Source organism: Macaca nemestrina, chromosome 8 (genome assembly GCF_043159975.1).
Source record: "Macaca nemestrina isolate mMacNem1 chromosome 8, mMacNem.hap1, whole genome shotgun sequence".
Classification (NCBI taxonomy): domain Eukaryota; kingdom Metazoa; phylum Chordata; class Mammalia; order Primates; family Cercopithecidae; genus Macaca; species Macaca nemestrina.
This window is the reverse complement of record NC_092132.1, coordinates 15,908,804-15,931,462: the sequence shown is the minus strand read 5'-3', so window position 1 is coordinate 15,931,462 and position 22,659 is coordinate 15,908,804. Positions and strand designations below refer to the sequence as shown.

The 22,659-nt window shown below is 39.9% G+C and overlaps 1 long non-coding RNA gene across 2 annotated transcripts; it reads left to right on the top strand.

Moving 5' to 3' along the window:
* Positions 1-4,844: 4,844 nt before the first annotated feature.
* On the top strand, positions 4,845-22,542 carry LOC105492803 (uncharacterized). 2 transcript variants are annotated; one of them, XR_011606448.1, is made up of 3 exons: positions 4,845-5,019; positions 19,325-19,390; positions 22,463-22,542. It is a non-coding gene; the product is annotated as an uncharacterized lncRNA (long non-coding RNA). The 2 variants fall into 2 exon arrangements; XR_011606449.1 differs by lacking the exon at positions 22,463-22,542 and adding an exon at positions 20,985-21,063.
* Positions 22,543-22,659: the final 117 nt, after the last annotated feature.

Sequence of the window (22,659 nt, the reverse complement as noted above, 5' to 3'; positions counted from 1 at the left end):
GTGCTAGGAATGGTGGATAAAACAATAACAAAGAGGCAGGTCCCTGCCCTATAGAAAAGTACGGTGTAGTGGAAAATAAAATAACTAAACAGTTCAAATACAATAAAACATGTGTTACAATGGGGAAAGTAAGAAAGGATGTTATGGGTTGAGATGAAACATTTATTTCTGTTTTGGGAATAGGGGTTGAGGTTGGTATTGGAGTGTTGGTGAGAAAAGTTTTGGGGAAAATAGGACAAATCAGTAGGAATTGGATGTTTGACATTAAAAGGGAACCAAGAAAGGAAGGTTTTCAAGCTGAGACATGAGCACATGGACAGGTTTGGGCAAAGGAGAGTTGCAGTCTGGTTGCCAGAGGAGGAGTCAATAAGATGAGGTTGGGTGGGGGAATAACCAGCCTGTGAAAAGACCTGTGAGTCTTTCATATGGTTTGGCTGTGTCCCCACCCAAATCTCATCTTTAATTGTAGCTCCCATAATACCCATGTGTTGTGGGAGAGACATGGTGGGAGATAATTGAATCATGGGGGCAGTTTTCCCCATCCTGTTCTCATGGTAGTAAATAAGTCCCATGAGATCTGATGGTTTTATAAGGGGAAACACCATTCACTTGATTCTCATTCTCTCTCTTGCCTGCTGCCATGTAAGACATGCCTTTTACCTTCCACCATGATTGTGAGGCCTCTCCAGCCATGTGAAACTGTGAGTCCATTAAACCTCTTTTTCTTTACAAATTACCCAGTCTCGGGTATGTCTTTATCAGCAGTGTGAAAATAGACTAATACAGTCTTGTTGAAGGGGAGACCCCCAGCAGTTCACCTTGGCCCCAGAGGTATAGGCATGGCCTCCAAAACTGCGGCCACTATCCTTAGACCTTTGTTCAAGGGAACTGTGAGCTCCCTTATATTCTTCCTTCTCCTAAGCTTGGAAGTCAGCAGCTGCCTCTCTTCAACCCAGGCAATATGACCTTTCCTAGGTAATGTGCTCCTTCATAGGCTCTTTGGAGGTTAGAGAAGCTTCCATTTCAAATACACTTGAAGTGTAATGTAAGAAGTACCTCCACCTGGGAAAAGGAGCACCACAAACCTGGTGCATTTCCTAGCTTAATCCCTAGGTCTTTTTCAAACTGAGAGCACTTCCCATCACTGGACTTGGAAATCACTGCAGTGGGCTTTGATCACCATTACTTTAGATAAGATGAATAGAATGGAATAGAATAGAATAGAACAGAATAGAATAAAAAATCGGCTGTCTGGCTTTAGAAGAGGATACTATACCATGAAATACTTTGTTTCGATTATATATATTTGTATGTATGTGTGCACTAGATCGCAAGGTAAAATAAATTTCTTGCTGTGAGTTTCTGTCAAAAACTTTGAAAGACACCACTTAAGCTGAAGCAGGATGTGAGGTTTGGCCAACTAGTTTCTGTGGAACATGCTGTTAATAGATGTTCCACAAAATAAAATTGACACTAGCAAGTTTTTCTTCTAATATATAATCAATTTTAAGAGCACAAGAATCTAAATACACATATATAATTATGTGACATGGTACTATAAGAAATAATGTGGTTTCCAAAGAATAAAAGAAATTGCCTGAGATCCCCTGCTGTGTGACAGAAGGAACTGCCAAAAGCACTGTGTACATGATCATCATGGATTACATAACACATCCTTTCAACACGTTTCAACGTATTTTAGTGTTTATTACTCATCGAAAATATATATCCTCAAGAATGACTGTTGATTCTATTAGTACTTCATAGGTTTTAAAATATTCTGTGGTCAAGTAAGTTTGGGAATTCTATCACACAGCAGGAGATCTAGTTGTTTTAGATTTAGGAAGGACATGAGTGAATATTGAATCACCTCATTTTGAGGCGAGATTGCAGAAACCCTGGGCTGTAACACAACTTGCCTAAATAATAATAAAAACAGGTATCATGTGTTGAGAACTTACCATATTCCTGTTCCTTAGCTGAGCAGTAATACACATTACCTTATTTAATTCTTAAGTGGTGGAACAGGCACTCAAGTCCAGGTCTAGTAAATTCAAAGTTGAAGAGTAGGGGGACTCTCATCCCTCATTCCCCCAATGCCATAAAGAAGGGCACTTCTTTTCCACTTCACCATAGTCTCTCCCTCTGCCTCATACTCATTACTCTTTTCTACTTTATTCTACCAAAGACTATGGGCATGAGCCATGCTGGAGCCCCCCATGCCTACGGGTAACACACAGACTCTAGGTTCCACATCCAAATAGTCTCAAGTCAGATCCTGAAGTTTATATTTAGAAGAAAAACTAGGAAACCTAGTTTTGGGCTTGGTTTTCAGCCACAAGCTTTATTAAAGACCCTTGAACATTCAGAGTGATGGCGTCATTTTCATCAAGTGGATTGTTTTATTCCCTTTTGGTTTCTTGGGATTATGCTCTGTCATTGAGAAGCCAGAAATAGAGGCATAGGTAAGGGTAAAAAACAGTTTTGACCATCATTTTGTGATTTCACAACCAGTCAGGTTCGAAAATACCACAAGTACACTTTGCTCCCTAGTCTTAGTGAATTAGAGAAAACAATAATACTTTGAGCCAATGTCTTCAGGGATTTTAAATATTCCAGAGATATTTATACTAGTCCTTTAAAAGGCAGACACACTAAATATATCTTAAATCATATTGCTTTTCTTGATGTATCATTAAAATAAGTTGATTTATCATTATTTAAGATATGTTGATTAAGATAAATCAACAAAAGGTGGAAACTGAGTGGAACCTGACAGAGCATATAACACAATCTGCTTATGCTAGAGTTGAAGAAATGGGCACTCTAAGAGAGGTGTGATGAAAAGTGTTCCAAAGCTTTGACATTTCAGTTCTTGGGACTCTTTGATTCCATCAGTGTAGTGTCTGGCTTTGCCATAAACTAGCTTGAATACCTTTCAGTTGTTGCAAATCTTGCAAAGTCCAGATCTCACCTCACTTCACATAAACGGAGTAGGTGGCTTGGTAAAGCAATATATATATATACTTGTCCCTGAAGGCCGAGAAGAATAGTAAAATGACCTAAATATATTCCTTAGAAAAAAATAATAAAGAAGATATTTCTAGACACATTTTTACAGCCTTTGTTTGCTTTCAAGGGAGCCCCAGGCAAGAATAGAAATAGAGACAAAGGAGGCTGAAGCTAGGACGAAGGCAGCAAATGCTATTTGAATGATTAGGTCTGGATTCTACCTCAATCCCCACAAGAGGATTGAAGCCAAATTCTGCAAGAGTAAAATGCGTCCTTCTCTAGCTTCTCCAAGCCAAGGAAGCCAGGGGTGTTACATATGGCCCTCCTATGCTCATAGTGCTGAGGAGCAAGAAAGAGGAAAGAGGAGAAAGGCAGCGTGGGGGAGCCTTGGTATCTCTCCTAGACATCTTGTAGTCCAAAGAACTGTGCTACTCTCCAGGAGAAAGGGATATAGTTAGGAGACAACTCCCTAAAATATAATGGATCTGTAAAATCGATAATTCTGTTTTATAATATCCTAAGTACTGCATTTTGCAACTAGATAATACTTAAGATAAAACCCATGCCCTGTTCTGTGAACTCCCTCAATATGGTCCCCAAGTACCACGGACTGACTATATTGTCCCCTCAAAATTCATATATTGACATCCCAAACCCCAATATGATGGTATTAGGAGGTGAGACATTTGGGAGGTGATTAGGTCATGAGGGTAGAGCCCGCATGAATGGGATTAGCGCCCTTATAGAAGATACCCCAGAGAGCTCTGTTTCCCCTTCTGACTTGTGAGTATGCTGCGAAAAGACAGCCATTTATGAACCAGAAAACACCAGATACCAAATCTGCTGGCACTTTGATCTTGGACTTCCCAGCCTCCACAATTAAAAAAAAAAAATTCTGTTGATTATAAGCCATCCAGGTATACTACTTTTGCTATAGTAGCCCAGATGGACCAAAGAACCAAGTATCCGCTGCCTAACATTGTTTTTTCTCAGGTTGCATTCAATAATCTACATAGAGATCTTCATGAGAACCTTTTTCTGAAACACCAGAAAGCCCTTTAAACTGTAGTCCAGCCTCCCTATTTTACTGAATAGCAAAATGAACCCCAGAAAAGGGGTGTGACTGGGCACATCCAGGGACAGAGCCAGGTAGCGACAACAGAGCCTATTCTTTTTTTTTTTTTTTTTTTTTTTTGAGTTGGAGTCTCCCTATGGTTCTGTCGCCCAGACTGGAGTGCAGTGGTGCGATCTCGGCTCACTGCAAGCTCCGCCTCCCGGGTTCATGCCTTCTCCTGCCTCAGTCTCCCAAGTAGCTGGGATTACAGGCGCCCGCCACCACGCCCGGCTAATTTTTCTGTATTTTTAGTAGAGACAGGGTTTCACCGTGTTAGCCAGGATGGTCTCGATCTCCTGACCTCATGATTCGCCTGCCTCGGCCTCCCAAAGTGCTGGGATTACAGGCGTGAGCCACCGTGCCCAGCCAACAGAGCCTACTCTGCTGTGGTCCCTGGAACTTGCTACACAGCTGCTTGGTCATACTTCATCTTCCTGACATAGAGTTAAGACTTGGTTCTAAGTTGTATTGTTTATTTCTAGTGATTCCTAATGTTCTAATAGTCCAACACTCTGAAAAACAGGAAAACATTTTTCAATGTGGTTGCCATGGTTTTACAGTGGAATAAACAAATTCAGCAGAGAATGTTTAAATAGAGAACTCTGAAGGATGGAAACAATTGGCCATCTATTAATATTTACATTAAGAAAAAGCATATATCTGATGTGTACTCAATAGAGGGAAGCCCGTTTTTGTTAGAACAAAGGCTTAAGTGATACTGGTTGACTTGTCAGGAGGAGGAAAGTTTCCTTGACAACGGACAATAATTACTGTGCCTTCAAATAAGAAACTAGAGTCTTTTCTTTCATCATCTCTTTCTACTTCTTTTTTTTAAAGAAATTAAATAAAAGATGATTCGTCCTGACTCAAAAAGTTGGAGAAACCTTTGAAAAGTGAGTAAATATGATTACAAATTTGTGGGTGATTCTTTTTATCTCTCCATTTGGTAATTCTAGGTGATCTGGTTTAGTCAGCATGACTCTGTGTCTTCCCTCCTCAGGCCTTCCTAAAGCAAAAGAAAACAAAAATGGCATGGAATGCTACGCTCCAGAATGAAGCAAATTCACTTTCTGCACCCACCCTTCATTAAAGGACCCCAAACTACTCATTTATGCAATTGTAGCAGGTGTTTTTTCAGGACAAAAATACCCTAATATTTCAAAGGTGTTCAAAAATGGGAACCAGCGCTAGGGCAAACTCCAGAGAGATCCCCAGCACTTTTCTGTGGCTGAAGAAGTCTGTTCACAGAAGGCTCCATCTGGCTCTGGTAGACAGGTGCAAGAAGACACACATGCATACACACACGAGCACAGCTTGCCTAAGTTCTGTATATTTCACCTGGCTTGGGTTCCTCTACCATTGTAATTTCCGTTAATGATCAGAGGCCCCCTTCAAATATACTCTGAGAAGTTACATGAGAGAGGCCAACAATCCCATCAGGCTCAGCTCTTTAATTTCAAGTGTTTTTTTCATTTCCCACATGTTTGAGACTTCACTGAATTTGCCATCAAAGGACACTGGCAAGAAATTTGCTAAAAGAACCATCCTGTTACCATCAGAAGGTGCATTAAGACTTGGATTATTAAACTAGATAACATCAAGTCAATTTCTTTGGTGTCTTGTTGCATTAGATATATTTCTTACTTAGTAGACTTAATTTTTCCAAAAGAATCATAAACTCTAGATGTAAGATACAGGTTCTCACTAAAGAATTTCACAGAATAATTGGGAAAAGAATGAAATAGAAATTGGTGACAGGTTACAAATGAGCACATTCAAAACCTTAAACCACATAACAAAATATGATTTTCAATGTGAAATAGAGCATTTTACTTAAATGATAAGAATGCATTGAACTTCAAACAGATAGTTATGTTGTTAAAGATGTTGTTTCCTCTCATTATTTTTAAATCTATGCTCCCAGTCCCATCCTACCAAAAAAATTTTTACTATTATGACCCTTGGGAAAAATGAACCAATTCATACAGCCAAGTTTTACACTTTCTTTAAGAACTGTGACTTTCAATTACAAACTGTCTTATCCTAAATAAACTTAAGTTAAAAGAAAAAAACCCACACAATATGTTCCTTGTTGCTTCACATTAACTACAATCTACCTTTTTTGAATACTAACTAGTTTTGGCTTATGTATATGCTGCTTATTAAATGTTGACTTGCTGGTGGAATGAAGGAAGACCTAATCTATTGCTTGCTGTGTTGGAGAAGCAGTTACGCTAGGTACGGTATCTATAATCTTTGCATAAGACATTTCGTTATTATTCCCATTTTCTGATTTATTTATTTTATTTATTTATTTTTCTTGAGATGCAGTCTTGCTCTGCCACCCAGGAGTGTAGTGGTGGGAACTTGGCTCACTGCAACCTCCACCTTTGCCTCCTGGGTTCAAGCAATCCTCCTACCTCAGCCTCCTGAGTAGCTGAGACTACAGGCATGCACCATCACACCCGGCTATTGTTTTGTATTTTTGTTAGAGACAGGGTTTCACTGTTGTGGCCAGGCTGGTCTCGAACTCCTGGCCTCAAGTGATCCACCTTCCTCAGCCTCCCAAAGTGCTGAGATTACAGGAGTGAGCCACCATGCCTGGATTCCCATTTTCTTTTGAGTAAGCAGTCTCAAAGAGAGAGGTTATACAAGATCACAAAGCTTGTGGGTGATGGAGCCAGAATCTGGCTACCAAGATTGGCTCTTTTCATCGCAAGGAAAGGGAAAGGGGGTGAGAGGAAGCAGGTTCAGTGGCTCAGGTGGGCTTCTCACTGTTGGTCATTGCAGGATGCCCATGCCCAAGGCTTCTATGACTTGAGTAACTAAACTTGGCAGTGACTCTGAAATTCTTGTCCTCAGGACACTGGATATGAGTTCTGTTTTTCTTTTATTCTCAGCTTTTTCTAAAAAGTGACAGAAAATCTGGCCTTCTAAGTACTTGTAACTTTGCTCAAAATAAAGTCAAAGTATCCTACTCCAAGCAAAACCTAAGCAGTAATTTCTGCACTATAGCGCTATAGGTCTTAATGTAGCAGCAGGATACTACGCACAACACACAAACATCTTCATTTCACTTGTGAAATGTATTCAAGCAAGGGAAAGTATGAACACCAGTCACCACTGGAAAATATTTTACCAGGGTGATATGAGAAGGGAATATTCAAAAACTATATAATTTTTATGACATCTGTAAACCATAATAGCTGAACAATATTTTTATGTAATGTTGATTTAAAATGACATCAAACAAAAATAAAGTGTGTAATAATTATCATATATAATTATGCCTAAAAGACTTCACCCACTTAATCAACTCGACAGCATATGGAAAGAAAGGCAACCTGTTCTAAGTGTTCTAAAATGAGACTACAGTGATGGTTGCAAATGCTGTGAATATACTAATATAAGCATTGAATTGTACACTTTGAGAGAATGGTATGGATGTGAATTATATCTCAATAAAGCTATTATCAAAAAACACAAAACAACAACAACAAAACATTTAATCTAAGTCCTTTACCTACTGTGAATTCAAAACATAGATTAAGTCTTTGGAAAAAAGGAACACCAAAGCTGAGCATTGTCAGAGGAAAATGGGAGTTTGTTTGGCTTTTTTCTTCCAAATGGAAAGGATAGGGAAGAATATGAGAGGGAAGAAGAAGAGAAGTAGAGAGGAGCACCCAGGGTAGACAGAATGTCTTTGTGGTAGTAAGGAACATTTTAGGACCTGCCCACTCCAAAATTTAAGGAAGCCCCATATCGTCAGCCTCAACTAGCTCTTCCCCATCATTCAAGGGAAGGTCATGAAGCTCCTCAATTCACTGGCAAGTTCTCTCCTCCCTCACTGCAGCCTGTATAGCTTGCAGGTGAATGTAAGAGTGGCCATAGCATTCTTTGTTCTTTTATCTACCACCCCTAAGAGATCCTCAAGATTAACTCTTTCCTCTTTACATTCTGTTATCCTGAGCTCCCACAAAAAGGCCACAATTTCAGTCTTCTCTCATCACCTGACTCTTATCCCGAAACAGTTGCACATTCCCTAATCTGATTTTGTCTCTCACCTAGCCCCATTTTCTACACTCTACCACTATGCACTAGGACTCATAGTTTGACATCAGCAAAATCCTCTTTAATTTCAACCTCTTCTTGCCCTAACTGAAGACAGTGCTTCCCTGTTAGCCTCTGAGAACATGGCTAATTGCCTTAACATGCCCCTCATGCACTGAGCCAGAGGTGGTGTAGGAGCCCACCTTGCCCATTATTGACATTTTCAGATCAAGGATCCTCCCTCCTTTCTATAAAATCCCAGTTCCACTGAAACACATGTCTCAGGTTAAACTTCCCATCACTCCTCCTTGTTATAAGTGCATACTGCCCCTCTAGTCTCTTTCTCTCATCTGTGGAAGGTTTTAGCTCCTGGAACTCTTTCTCTCCACCACTAATTCTTCTGTTATAATTATTTATTAATACCACCCCCACCATCCACTTAACGCCATGGCTCTCTCTTGTGTTTCTGTTTCTATCTTCTCTTCCAAGGATATTTTCTTCTGTGACATCTCAGCTCTCTACTTCCATGCTCTGGGTCTTGTCATTGCTAATAACTGCATTTACTCAAATATAGTGCCCTCAAGCATTCTAATCTCTGATTGTTCCTTCTTTTCTGATTGCTTTCTCTAGTCCTCATTGCCATTTGAACCATTCTTGCTTCCTCCTGAAAACTGCAATTATTTGTACAAATTTTAAATGACAAATGAACCCTTTCCTGTCCTTTCTTCCCTTCTCCTAAAGTTAGTGTCAGTGGCTAGGGTGACCAACCATCCCAGTTTGCCTGGGACTGAGGAGTTTCCCAGGATGCAAGACTTTCAGTGTCAAAACTTTAAAGCCTTGGGCAACCTGGGACAAGTTGGCCACCACGTTAGTGGTGCACATTATAATCCCACTGGATACTACTTTAACTCCTGTATTAAAGTAACACTAGCTGTTGTAACATACAAACCCTAAACGCTTTCACCTGCAAACAGAAATGGTGTCAAAAAGTTGCATAACTATTAACTGCCTTGGTCCAGAAACATGTCACGTTTTCTCATATCCCAAGGACCCAAACTAGAGCCAAACACCCTAGGAGGTGGCGTTTGGCATGTGCACAGGAAGAAGACATGAGCCTCTACCACAATTCTATTATTTACCACAAAATTCCCACCAACTCTCCACTGTGCTTATCTGGCAAAACCCCCAACCTGTTACCCTGTTATCCCACCTGACTTCATCCCTGCAACTGGGCAGCTGACTGGAAGGAAACATAACTCCACTGACTTGGCTAACCTTCAATTCAGGGCAAGGCTCACTGGACCCCTAAATACTGCCTGGCAAATCTAATATAGCTCTCTGTTAATTCACTCTCTAACTTCCCCTCAGACTATTTAACAAGTTCTCCTCTCTTATCAAACATCCAAGTTCCTGTTACTCTTTGATCTTGGCTCATAACTGCCACTTATTTATGTGAGCTACTTTCTCAGACACTCTTTTTATCATTTTTCTTAGTGACTAAAGGAGAATATTCCTAGCGCCCTGTCACTGAATCAGCTAAAATATTGGCACACGTACCTTGATGCTCTGACTTCCTACTGTTGCAAGGGAGGGATGCTCCCTGTTCCTATCCTCTTCCCCCTCTTGCAGAGTAAAAATTTTCTTATGTAGCAGGCTCCATGCCTCTCACCTTCTTACAATCTTTCTCCTGCAATTATCTTCTCTCTCTTTCTTCCTCTACTGAATCACTCTCATCAGCACACAATCATTCTGTAATTAATCATTCTCTCAGAAAAACATTACCTTCAACCTGTACCCCTCTACCTGCTCTTGCATATATCTCTGAACCACTTTATAGAAAAAATGACTCCAAATTTTGTCTATACTTGTTGGCTATACTCTCTTACTTGCAATTAACTTTTTAAATTACTCCAAAAAAATCCATCCTCACCAATCTAATAAAATTATTCCTGATAAACTCACCAATAATCCCATCATACCAAATCAGATGAACAATTCTCAGTCTTCATTTTACTTATCAGAAGATTTGGTGTGACTTATTACTGTTCCTTCTTAAAACTTATTCTCCAGTTGGCTTCCAGACAATATTCTATTGTTCTCCCCATCAGTAAGAAACAAATTAAAAAGCACAATTCTCAAGAGATGTATTTATTTATAAATTTCATGCATCTTCTACTTTTCTAATAGATTATATTTATCATATATCACACAAGATTTAAATGAATGAGATAAACAGTCATTATAAATTGAGCTTCTAACATTTGTCCCCAACTCCTGATGGGTCATAGGTAACTTGAACACATACAGCTTGTTTTGAAATCCACCGGTATGGCAGGTAGAATTCTGAGATTTCTGTCCCCTTGTATCTACACTTTGTATAATTTCCTTCCTTTGTGAAGGAGGGCAGAACCTATGGTTTGCTCCTCACCAGTTAGAATATAGCAAAGGAAGTAGAATTTTGCAAATGTAATTAACATCCCTAACCAATTATCCTTGAGTTCATCAAGAAGGTTATCTTGGTTGGGTCTTCCAGGATAGCCGGTGAGTTCTTTGAAGGGGGTTTCAAGCCTTCTCTGAAAGAACAGACTCAAAGCAGGAAAGAGGATCTCCTACTGGCTTTGAAAAAGGTATACTGAGAACCACCTATGGAGAGGAGTGGCATTTAGGAGCTGAGCACCTCACTCTTATAACCACAAGGAACTGAATTCTGTCAACAACCTGCATGAGCTTAGAGGAGGATCCCAAGATCCAAATGAGAACAAAGCCTAACCAACACCTTGATTACAGCCTTAGGCATAACTGCTCAAACTCATAAGGTTACACTGCCAATTAAGCCATGCCCAGACCCCTGACCCAAAGAAACTGCAGATAATAAATGGGTGTTGTTTTAAGCCTATCGATGGGTGGTAGTTTGTTACACAACATAGGAAACTAATACAACCAATGCCAGTAAATTGGTAGACTCTAGGGTTCACAATTTATGGTAAAGAGAGGCTTCTCGGTTTGGGAGGTGCCAGCCCTGCATCCTGTTGGATGTATATCATACGAGATTCGACCTGTGGAATGCCCTCCTCCTTTCAGATTTTCCCTGAGTCTTACATCTCAGTTTTGAGGATCAAAAAGTAGCATCACGTTTACTCATTTTACCTCTCAAAGCCATATAAGTTCACTAAAGTTCTTTGACTTAAAGGATCTTAGTTACAGCTCCTGAAATGAGTTGTCATTAAGATTTTATGAACAGGTAGTGGAGTGAGAGTGGGCAAGGCATAGACAATGTCTTAGAGTTCCTCCACTGGTAGCAAGAATTCTGCCACAAGTGGGAATCCAAACGTCCCCACACTAACTCCTAGTTCCCAATCCCAACCTCATACCCTGCAAAACACACACACACACACACACAACTCCAACATCACCCCAACACACACACAGGTGCATGAACGGACACTTGTGTACACCACTTTCCTCTTTTCCCCTCACAACACACACTCTGCTGCTTCTGAGTTTTAGAGGAGAATCAAGTGAGAATACACTTAAACAGAGATTCACATTCCAAAGCTGAGTATTCGTCATTAAGTAATGATCAGAAAGTGTTTGGATGTAGAAGCACTTTTTTACTAACATTTGACTCTGGCGTGCTCTGCATTCTGAGTTTTACCTGGACAGGCATACGATCAGATTATCTGCAGGAGGACAGCCCCTCGTTGCATGGGAACATGATTGAATGAGATCTCAGTCTAAGTGCCCCCAAAAGTCAGAGCTCGTGGGGTTGTATCTTATCTTGTCTCTTACTAACCACATGAATGAAAGAAAACCAACACATTACCCTAATGCTCTACAAAAGACACTAACACCTGCCCCATAATATTGCCATGAAGATTAAATGAGGTAAGGTGAAAGCTCACTGTCATAGTACATGATGGAATCTAAAGTGGGTGCCTGCTTCTTTCATTTGCCAATCTGTTTCTATACTTATGGTACCTTAGGATTAAATTTTGTACTTCACCTGTGCAATTTCTTATCAAAATAGTTACTTGCTTTAATTTGTCTCTTTACTAGTGTGTACAATCCCCCTAATGAGTACCATGTTTAAAGCACCAAATCAATACTAATTCAATGCCTAGCACATTAAGGTAATATTTTGAAGTTTCTTCCTCTTTATGTTTCAATGTTGACAGTAATTCTTGATTGTTCTAAAGCAAACAGCTTTAGAACTGGGCAAAAATGAGGGAAAGATTTCCAGGGATCTATTCTGTATTCCTTCATATTAAATTGAATAGAAACTCCATAATGACCCATTCATTTGTTTGGTGTCTTTTTAAGTAAACATAAGTAGTTGATCTTGATCCTGTACATCAAATATATAGGAAAAATAACTAATATTGTAGAGCACTTTATATTTTACAAAGTGTTGCAAACTTCACAAAATCCGGTAAGAAAAAAGGACTGAATTTTGTTGCACACTTACTAGAAGTCAGTCATCATTCTGGGCATCTTTCATATATTTTCTCATTAATCCTTCTATCTGCCCTCTGAAGGAAGTTTACTATTACAGGTTTCCAGTGAGTAAAATAACACAGGAAAAAGTTAAACATGTTGCCATGGATTATACAGATATTAAGTATTTTGTCCAAAACTTGAATTTAAGACGTGATTTCAAACTCTTGGCTCTGTTTTCTGGAGGAAATAGTTCAATTTCCTGCTTTTCATCTTCTCTCAGGTAGGATCAGGGGAAGAGGCTTTGTGGGAAACACTCTTCATAACCTATTATATTTTCTTTCTTATTAATTTTTTTCCTATTATTATTTTCATATCTGATCAGTGAGGCAAGGTTTATAGCTTCACCTTTACTGGATCCTCTATAACACCCAGACAGGGACTGAATATTGTAATTTGTAAGGGAAGACTCTCAGAATTTTCTAAAGTAAAAAAGTGTATTGAGATATAAATTTCACTTATATCATCAGTTAAGGTTAGCCCATCTCAAAGGACAAAGGCTTTTTCTCTGGCTGATAGCAAATGGAAAACAGCAGTAGCAGATGTACAGATGATTGCCCAGCTCTTAAGTCAAATGGTCTCTACTGCCTTGATTTTGTGAAATTACCTATATTTATCATGTTTGCAAAGAAACAACAGAAGACACTTTACTTACATGTGGAACCACCTCATTCAGAAAAGACAGGGGTGACAGCCCTACGGCATTTTCCATGCTGTTCTCTAGAATATCCTCTCAACGTGTGTTCGCATTTGCCATTCTGGCAAGAGAATAAGAACAATTGACTGATGCCTTCCTGGGGGAAAACAGAAGGGAGGCTCACACTTCATGACAGTTGCCACTAAGCCATTATCCCCCACAAGCATTTAATAGGCACTTACACATTCCAGTCCTGACCTGGTCTCTGAACTTATTGAGCTAAATGAAACATGGCCTCTGCCAGCAAGGAGTTTCAAGTCCAGGAAGGCTGACAGAGACACCTGCAACTAACTGTCAAGTGATATCATAATAAGTAGGATATGCAAAGCAGAGGAAACGGTAACATTTTCACATGAAAATTCATATTTGGGTCTTGAAGGATGAAAATAATTTCAAGCTAAGGGAGAGGGTATTCCAAATCTAGGAATAAGTAGAGCAAAAGCTCAGAGTCCTGAAAATGTTTCTTCTGCTCAATGAATGAGCCCAAATTAGGCCAATTAATAACCCTACAATGGCCACTAAGTGTTCAAGTGAAAGGAAGTCACAAGTGTCTCACTTTAAAGCAAAAGCTAGAAATGATTAAGCTTAGTAAGGAAGCCACGTTGAATGCCAAGATAAGCTGAAAGCCAGACCTCTTACACCAAGCAGTTAACAGTTGTGAATGCAAATGAAAAATATTTTAACTAAATGTAAAGTGCTACTCCAGTGAACATACAGATAACAAGAAAGTGAAAGAGCCTTACTACTGATATGAAGAAAGTTATACTGGTCTGGATAGAAGATCAAACTAGCCACAGCAGTCCCTTAAGCCTAATCTAGAGCAAGGCCCTAACCCTTCAATTCTATAAAGGATGAGAGAGGTGAGGAAGCTGCAGAAGAAAAGTACGAAGCTGGCAGAGGTTGGTTCATTAGGTTTTAAGGAAAGAAGGCATCTCTGTAACACAAAAGTGCAAGGTGGAGCAGCAAGTGCTGACACAGAAGCTGCAGCAAGTTATCTAGAAGGTCTAGCTAGGATCATTGATTAAGGTGGCTACACTAAACAACACATTTTCAACACAAACAACACAGTCTTCTATTGGAAGAAGATGCCATCTAGGACAGTCATAGCCAAAGAGGAGAAGAGGAGAATGCCAGGATTCAAAACTTCAAAGAACAGACTGACTCTTGTTTGGGGGCCAATGCAGCTGGTGATTTTAAATAGAAGCCAATACTTGTTTACCATTTCATAAATTCTAGGGCCCTTAAGAATTATCTTAATTTAGTCTGCCTTTGCTCTATTAACAGATCAGCAAAGCTTGGATGAGAACACATCTATTTACAGTACGGTTTACTGAATACTTTAAGCCCACTGTTGAGATCTACCACTTACAAAAAAGATTCCTTTTAAAATATTATTGCTCATTGGCAGTGGACCCAGTGTGTGTCTAATGTGTGGTATGTGTGTACTGCCCATTGGTAACGTATTGGTGTGTGTTGTGTACTTGTGTTTGTGTGCATGTGTGTTTGGTGTGAATAGTGTATGTAGTATATGAGGTGATATGTGTGGTGTGTGTGATGTGAGTGGTATGTGGAGTGGTGTGAGTGGTGAGTGTTGTCTTCCCCAGAGTGTTACCGTGCCTGGATTTGCAACTTATGACTGATTATGGTGGCTATAAAAGATTTTAGGTTCTAATCAGATTAGGCCGAGTAGGGTGGCTCACACCTGTAATCCCGGCACTTTGGGAGGCCTAGTCAGGTGGATCACCAGGTCAGGAGATGGAGACCATCCTGACTAACATGGTGAAACCCAATCTCTACTAAAAACACAAAAAATTAGCCGGGTGTGGTGGCAGGCACCTGTAGACCCAGCCACTTGGGAGTCTGAGGCAGGAGAATGGTGTGAACCTGGGAGGTGGAGTTTGCAGTGGGCCCAGATTGCACCACTGCACTCCAGCCTGGGCGACAGAGGGAGACTCCATCTCAAAAAAAAAAGAAAGAAAGAAAGAAAAGAAAGATTTCTATGATCAATTACTGCTGTCTACATGATGCCAAGGGAAATGGCACGTTATATGTCTTGAATTTCTATCTTTTTTCAAAAGAGAAGAATCTTAGAAAATGCCCTACTAAATCGTTGGAGTAGAAGGGAAAATGTGGAGAGGAATGGACGTGTGAGAAGGACTATGAAATAAAAGAGGCTCAAGTCTCCTTTCTTAATCCACTTGATTCACTGCTTTCTAGGTGGCATGAAGAAATAATTTTGAACGACACAGGATCACCCAGCTAAGTTTCTTCTGAACTAAGTAATAAAAATCCTTGCTGGGTTTCTTCTGACATTCAATATAATCTCCAGGCTTGCAGATTTTTTCATGATGTGCTCTTGATCCAAAAGAAGCCTCTTTTGATGGCACATATAAAACAGGCTAACAATGTGGATTAAAGTATAAGGAAGAGGTATACTTTTCTCAGTTTATTATAAAATTTAACTAGATTGCACCAATCCCTTGCTTTCTAGGCTCACCATTAGCAGCTGGAGAGATTTTCACAGACAATCTCCAGTGAAAATATCCCAATTACCAACTTAAGAATTTTCTTTCTTTACTTCCAATATAGATAATGATGATGATGTTGATGTAGATAGAGAGAGAGAGAAAGAGAATTAGATAGCCAGACTCATTACTAAGCAGTTGCCATGGCCAAGTGCTGTTCTTTGTAACGAAATGGATAACAAATGTGGATATGACATTGCCCCTAACTTCTAAGGCTTGTCATGAAGTGAAGAATCTAGAAAAAAATAAACTCTAGCTTTGAATTGATGCCAGGGCACAATGCTGTATTGGGTACCATAAGGACTCAAGGAAATCCTCAGTTCCACCGGGAGAGTTGGAGCTGGGAAATGAAGCAACAGTTCATAAATGTCTTATAAGGGGACAAGAAATGTGAGCTCAGTTATGAGAGAAGAGTAAGAAGTTCACCACGTTAATGACAGTGGTAAAACAGAGAAAGCATTTCAGTTAGAGGGAACTAAGTGGGTAGAGGATGGGGACATAAACCAGCCAGATCTGCCTGTGAATTCAAACTAAGCTAAGGCAGGAGCAAAGGTCTTAAGGTTGAGGATAGTATTGAAGATCATGCCACTATCACCACTCACTTATTATCTTTTGCACCGTTTCCTAACTGTTCACTGCCTCCAGTTTCACCAACCCATTAATAACTTTCAAATGCTTCCTGTTACCTGCAGGATGAAGTATTAAATAAATTATTTAAAATGGCTAGTGGGACTCTTCAAAACCTGATGCCTGATCTCCCTGGCTGCTTCTCCTACCATCACTTACTGCATTCAGTCATCCATTCAATCAAGATTTAGTCAGTAACAACTATACTCAATGCATGGCATGAGGTGGCTATGCAACACAAGAGGCATGACCCCTGCCCTCATGACCATTACTTATATTTTTTAATGTGCCTTTTAATATGGCTACAGTAAACTACATGCAGTTCCTCAAGGGTGCTCTAAGACCCTGTATACAGTCTTTGTATATTCTGTCTTTTCTAAGAATGTCCTTTCCCCCTTGACAAACTGATGAATCCCTTCCCATCCTCTAAAATCCTACTCTGCCTCATTTCCTCTGGAAACTTTCCCCGAATTGAGCATCCTGCTCTCAGATCGCACTGTCTTTTCCTTTTCAGCAGTTATTACTATGTGGTTAGGTAACTATTGGTGGCTTATCTGCAGGTGGGATATTGGAAAGACTTAATAAATGGTGTAGCAGGGATTCTAACTAGTCTTAACTGATGTTGGCCAGCTCAGTCATACGTACCACTGAGTACCAACTGAATTTCAATTATTCCCCTCCCAACTAGGCTGTGATCATTAGGCTTTCATCTCACTCATATAGGCATTCCCAGAGCCCAGCACATAGTAAGCCCCCAACAACTTTCCTAAATAAATGAAAACCTATTTTTTTCTAACACAGATGCACACTCTTCACTCTGACTTTTTGCCAGGTGGTTGCAGGGGTCAATTATTTGTGAAAGTGCAAGAAAAACATCTAGTGCTCCATTGACAAGTATTACTACCCTGGGAATGATGAGTCTTAATTAAAACATTGGCCTATTCTCTGTTGCCTGTACTCTCTGCAGCCTCATGATGCATAAACAATTTTCAGAGTAAATGATGGGGCACATATTGAATGCAGGAACAGCAAAGAGAAATAAAATTATAATGAGAACCCAGGTTACTTCCTATTACTACTTATAAAAGCTGTTACATACAAGATGCCCTTTTCCCTCATATATTGGCTAAAATGTCAAATTTTTAGCTAAGTATCTATTTTGGAGAGACTATATTTTACTTTTTTGGCTGTTTTGGCTTTACTTGTTTGGTTGGTTGGATTTGGTTCTGTGTTATATTGTGTTACTTGTTTTTATTAATAGCTGCTAGCTGTAGAAGTAATTTCTAAATTAGCTATTAGTGCTGTGTGTCAATTGTACCCAGATCAGGCATTTCAGCTGGTAGCAAAGACCTTCCACTGGTCCCTAGTGGTGCTGCCAGCTACCTCTGCTCTGCCACTCTAATCTGGGACTTGAGTGACATTTTGGAGAGAGCTCATCATCCTAGCAAAGCAGAGGTAAAGAGAATCAGAGCAATTGTTCCACCACAAATGCAACTCTTATTTTTCATGAGATTTTCAGGGTGCCACAGCAATGAGGAGTCTTGGCTAGGAACATCTCAGAAGCCATCTGTGATCAATTGATAGTGGCTTCCTAGAAGAATTCTCAGTGGAACAGGACCCACACCAGTTAATAATGTCTACCCCAAAGACAAGGGAGAGGGGAGAGAGGACATGGATGTCACAGACTTGTAGATCCCAATCTAGTTCCACCCTTTTAACTAAGGCATGACTGAGTGGAAATCCAGAGAAAGAGGTGACTGGTGCATGATCACATGGACAGCCACTGGGATATGTGAGCTTAGCGCTCACATCTCTTGATTTCTAGGCCAGTTCTTCTCTCATGATACCCACTTTTAGCATATAAGGTAAGAAATCCTGCTATGCGGGATGAAATTCCTGATCAGAATTTCATTTTCCTTAATAACTTTTGGCAGAGGTTTGGGAATAATATCCAAGAAGCCTGTCTTTGTTCCTCCTCTTACCTAGCCCAGAAGCAATGTCACATTATAAAAAACACTGCAGATCTCCACTCATTAGTGCAGATTTTGGCCCTGGAGTTCCCAGTTGACCCCTTCTTCTGCATCGTAGCTGCCTCTCCAGCTCCACACATAGCTCTACTTCTCCTTCAAGCCCCTTCTAATGGAAGGTTCCTTTGGGAAGACTGACTAGCCTTTGATTAGCTTCTCACCAAGATGCTGCCATCCAAATAAAAGCTTCATTTAGCAAAGATGCACTTGGCCTAAGCTCCAAGGAGAGCCAACCTATCCAGGAAAAGTCATTCATGTATTCATTCATTTTAAAAATATATTTTGTGCATCCACGAGGTACCAACTATTCTTCCAGGTTCTCAGCTCATAAGAATGCATATGAGACAGTCCCTAATCTAATTTCAACTCCTTAACAGTAGCAGTATCAGAAGAAGCAGGAAAGAAGTAATAGCATGGTGCCTTTCGGAAACCACAAAGAGCCCAGGAGTCTGAGGAGAAGAGGTTGAGTTGATTCTAGAGAGCCAAGAGGTAGATATCAAACCTATGTTCTCTGCATTATGTGTTTGGACTTCAGGTGGAGACAATGGGATTCTGCAAGTTTCAGTTTCATATGTGAGAGTCATCCCTCTGGCAGCATTGTAGACCAGGGAGAGACTGGAGCCAGATAGACCAATTAGCTGCTTATTGCAATAGTCCATATGAGAGGTGGTAGACCTTCAATATGCAGTAGTGGCAGGGAATGAAGAAGTCAGTACATAATAAGGAATATATGTATTTAGTAAGGAAAAGCCTTTGCTCCAATCTTTTCCTTTTTCAGGTAACGAACAATGGCCAGAGCAACCAACAAATATACCCAAAGGACCTACAGCTTGGACCCAGTCCTGTGAGTTTATTTCACTTTGTGTTTAGAACATGAGAGATGATCTCTTATGTTACAAGAATCAAGGAGATCCCAACAGAGCTAAGGACCTATTGGTTCTCATACCAGGCAATAGTTAGACCGCTAACAACTCAAAACAAGGATTTTATATCATGGGTTCCTTTCTCCTGCCTTGGCTCCAGCCCATGGGTCAGCATGAGTTACACTGTAAATACTCAACAGATTCTTTGGTGCAATCACAATTGACTTCACTGGGGATCTGTTCTGTCAGTCTTTGTCCCTAGAGTTGCAAACCTAGAGGGAAGTGGTCCCCAACCACAGCAATCACCGACAGCACCTGGGGAAAGTGTGCAGTGGGCCAAATTGCCACAGAGCAGAACACCTGTCACTAGACGTTGCTCTGAAGTGGAATGCCGTTCGGCATCCTCCTGACAAAGTCCCTCAGAGAGCCTTCTGCCTCTGTTATTTCTACTCAGGCTAGAGAGAACCTTTCTTGATATTCTTGCACATAACCTCTTTAAAGCGACAATACTCTCATTTTACCTGCAATTTGCAGCTCTTCAGTGAGATTTTACTTGTAATGTTTGGTCTGTTACATGGAGGAAATAGAGCACTGAAGGTCATTAGGAAAGGGGTTAGCCTGTCCATTAGCTGGGTCAATGGAAGAGCTAAAGCTTGCAGAGATTAAGAATGTATCTCAAATGGAAGGTTATTGTTCGAATGTGTTCCCCCAGGCTCATGTGTTAAAACTTGATCCTCGATGCAGAGGTGTCGAGAAGTGAGGTCTTTAAGTGGTGATTATGTCATGAAAGCTCTGCTCTCGGGAATGAATTAATGCCATTATTGTGGGAGTGGATTCATTATTGAGGGAATGGTTTTCTTATAAAAAAATGAATTTGATCCACTTTGTCTCTCTCCCAACTCTCTCTTTGCTCTTCCATCATGAGATGATAAAGCAAGAAGGCCCTTATCATATGCTGGCCTCCAATCTTGGACTACCCAGCCTCCAAAACTGTGAGAAATAAATTGCTGTTCATTGTAAAATACCCAGTTTTCGGTATTCTGTTACAATAGCACAAAACAGACTAAGACATTGTTGAAATATTTACAACTCCTGCCAAGAATAGTTTGGTTCCATCCAGCAACATTGAGAATGTACAACCCCTATAAACTGATAACTCCATTTCCAAGAATGTATTCTTTAAAAAATTTTCATGTACACAAGGTATCAGATTATTTCTTGCCATTTTTTTCATAATAAAAAAGAAAAAAACAATATAACTGTCAATGACATAGGCGAATGAATTTTAAAGTGTGTTATATCAATATGATGGAATACTATGCAGCCATGAAAAGAACTAAAGCAGAATGTATATATACATAAGGACAAAATTCAGGAAATATAGGGCTGAAAATTAAAACAAATTTTAGAATGATTACAGGATATGATGCATTTTTATAGCTTAAAACAAAGCTAATATTATATATCAGATTTGGCAAACTTTTCTATAAAGGACAAATGGTAAATATTTTAGGTTTAGTGGGCCACATACACACTCTGTAGTATATTATTTGTGTTTGTTTGTTTGTTTTACAGCTCTTTAAAGTGTGACAACAATTCTTAGCTTGCAATCCTTACTAAAGCAGGTCATGGACTGGATTTGCCTCACAGGCCATAAGCTGCTGATTCCTGCTATGTACTGGTGATACACATATTTGTACATAAAAGTATAAGAAAAGATAAAATACATATAGAGAAGGCTATGTATACTATGTACCTCTATATAGAGTTAATAATACTTACCTCTGAGGAGACATGGAAGACAACGGGAAAGGGATGTAGGACATACAGTCATATTTATTTCATTTATTAAATGAAATGTTTCATTTATTAAAGATCTAAAGCAGATATGAAGAAAAACCATTACCAATTCAGTTTTAAATAACGGGTGCAAGACACTTTGTTTTTATTATTCTTCATGATTTTCTGCTTTAAAAATATTTTCCAAATAAAAGAATGCATAAGAAAAAAGCAGTCATTCAAGTCATTTGTTCAATATCACAGCTCCTACTTTGCTTAGATGCACAATGTTACTCAGATAACTCATTCATTCTTTTATGCATGCAGCAAATATACAGAACATATGACCTGAATCAGGAACTCTGCCTTGTGCTGTGAGAAGTATCAGATTCAGTAAGACATGCAGACATGGACCCAGACCTCAAGAGGCTGAAAGTCAGAAGACTCACACCCCAGTAGCACCACACACAGCAAGCAATGACATTTGCCAAGACAAATGCTCAGGCCACATGCTGTGGGCACTCATTGCTGCATCATGAGAGGCTCAAACTTCCGCACCTGGGATGCTAGGCCTGGCATCAAAGGAACATGATGTGAGCAGGGAGGTTCTTTGTTTGTTCAATTTTATTTTTAAGTAATATATTTGTGAGCAAGAGAAAAGAGAGACACAATGAGAAAGACAAGCCAGACATGCAGAGCTTTCAAGAAGAGTGGAGTACTGGCTGCCTTGGGGAGGCAGCTGGAGGCTCTGAACACCCATTCCCAATAGCTATTGCCAACTGATGCAGCTGAGCAGGGGCCCAAATTGGGAGAAATCCCACCTAGAGAAAAAGAAGCCACAGGAATGGGAGGATATAGCAGTTGCTGGATGGGGACTGAGGTGTGGTATGTGAGTGGGTGTGAGTGATCAGAGCAAGCAGGAGGGTCCATGTGCAGACCTAGGGGCTAAGGCCTGCCTCATGGCAGCTACCATCAAAGCCAGGCTTTGATTGTTAAAAATAATTCACCTTTTGAGGAGAATTTACAGGAGCATGAAAAGTACAGGAACATGCCAGTAGCTCACTGGGTGATGCCATTTGTACATCCAAATCCTCATTTGTGCAGCCCATTGGCAAAGATTCTGATCCACATGCTTTGGCCAAGAGGATTTCTTTCTGAAGCTGATGCAACATGTGCACAGCCCGGCCATTTGCCCAGCTTTCTTCCTTCTGTAAAGTCTGCTTTTGTTTTTATTGTTAATTTTGTTTTTTAATGTTTCTTTTGTCTTTTCTCAGTCTCCTTGTCTAGAGACACTATGTGGCCTCTGTCAGTTGCTCTGATATTTCCAGCCAAGTCACAAAAGCACAGATGTAAGGGGAAAATCCAAAAAATTACTGAAATGAGGTATTTACTCCACAGTAATCTCCTTTCCAGGGGCTATTGAGAGGAGATGAGAGAATGGGCATGAAAATACTTTATAAATTATAAAGTA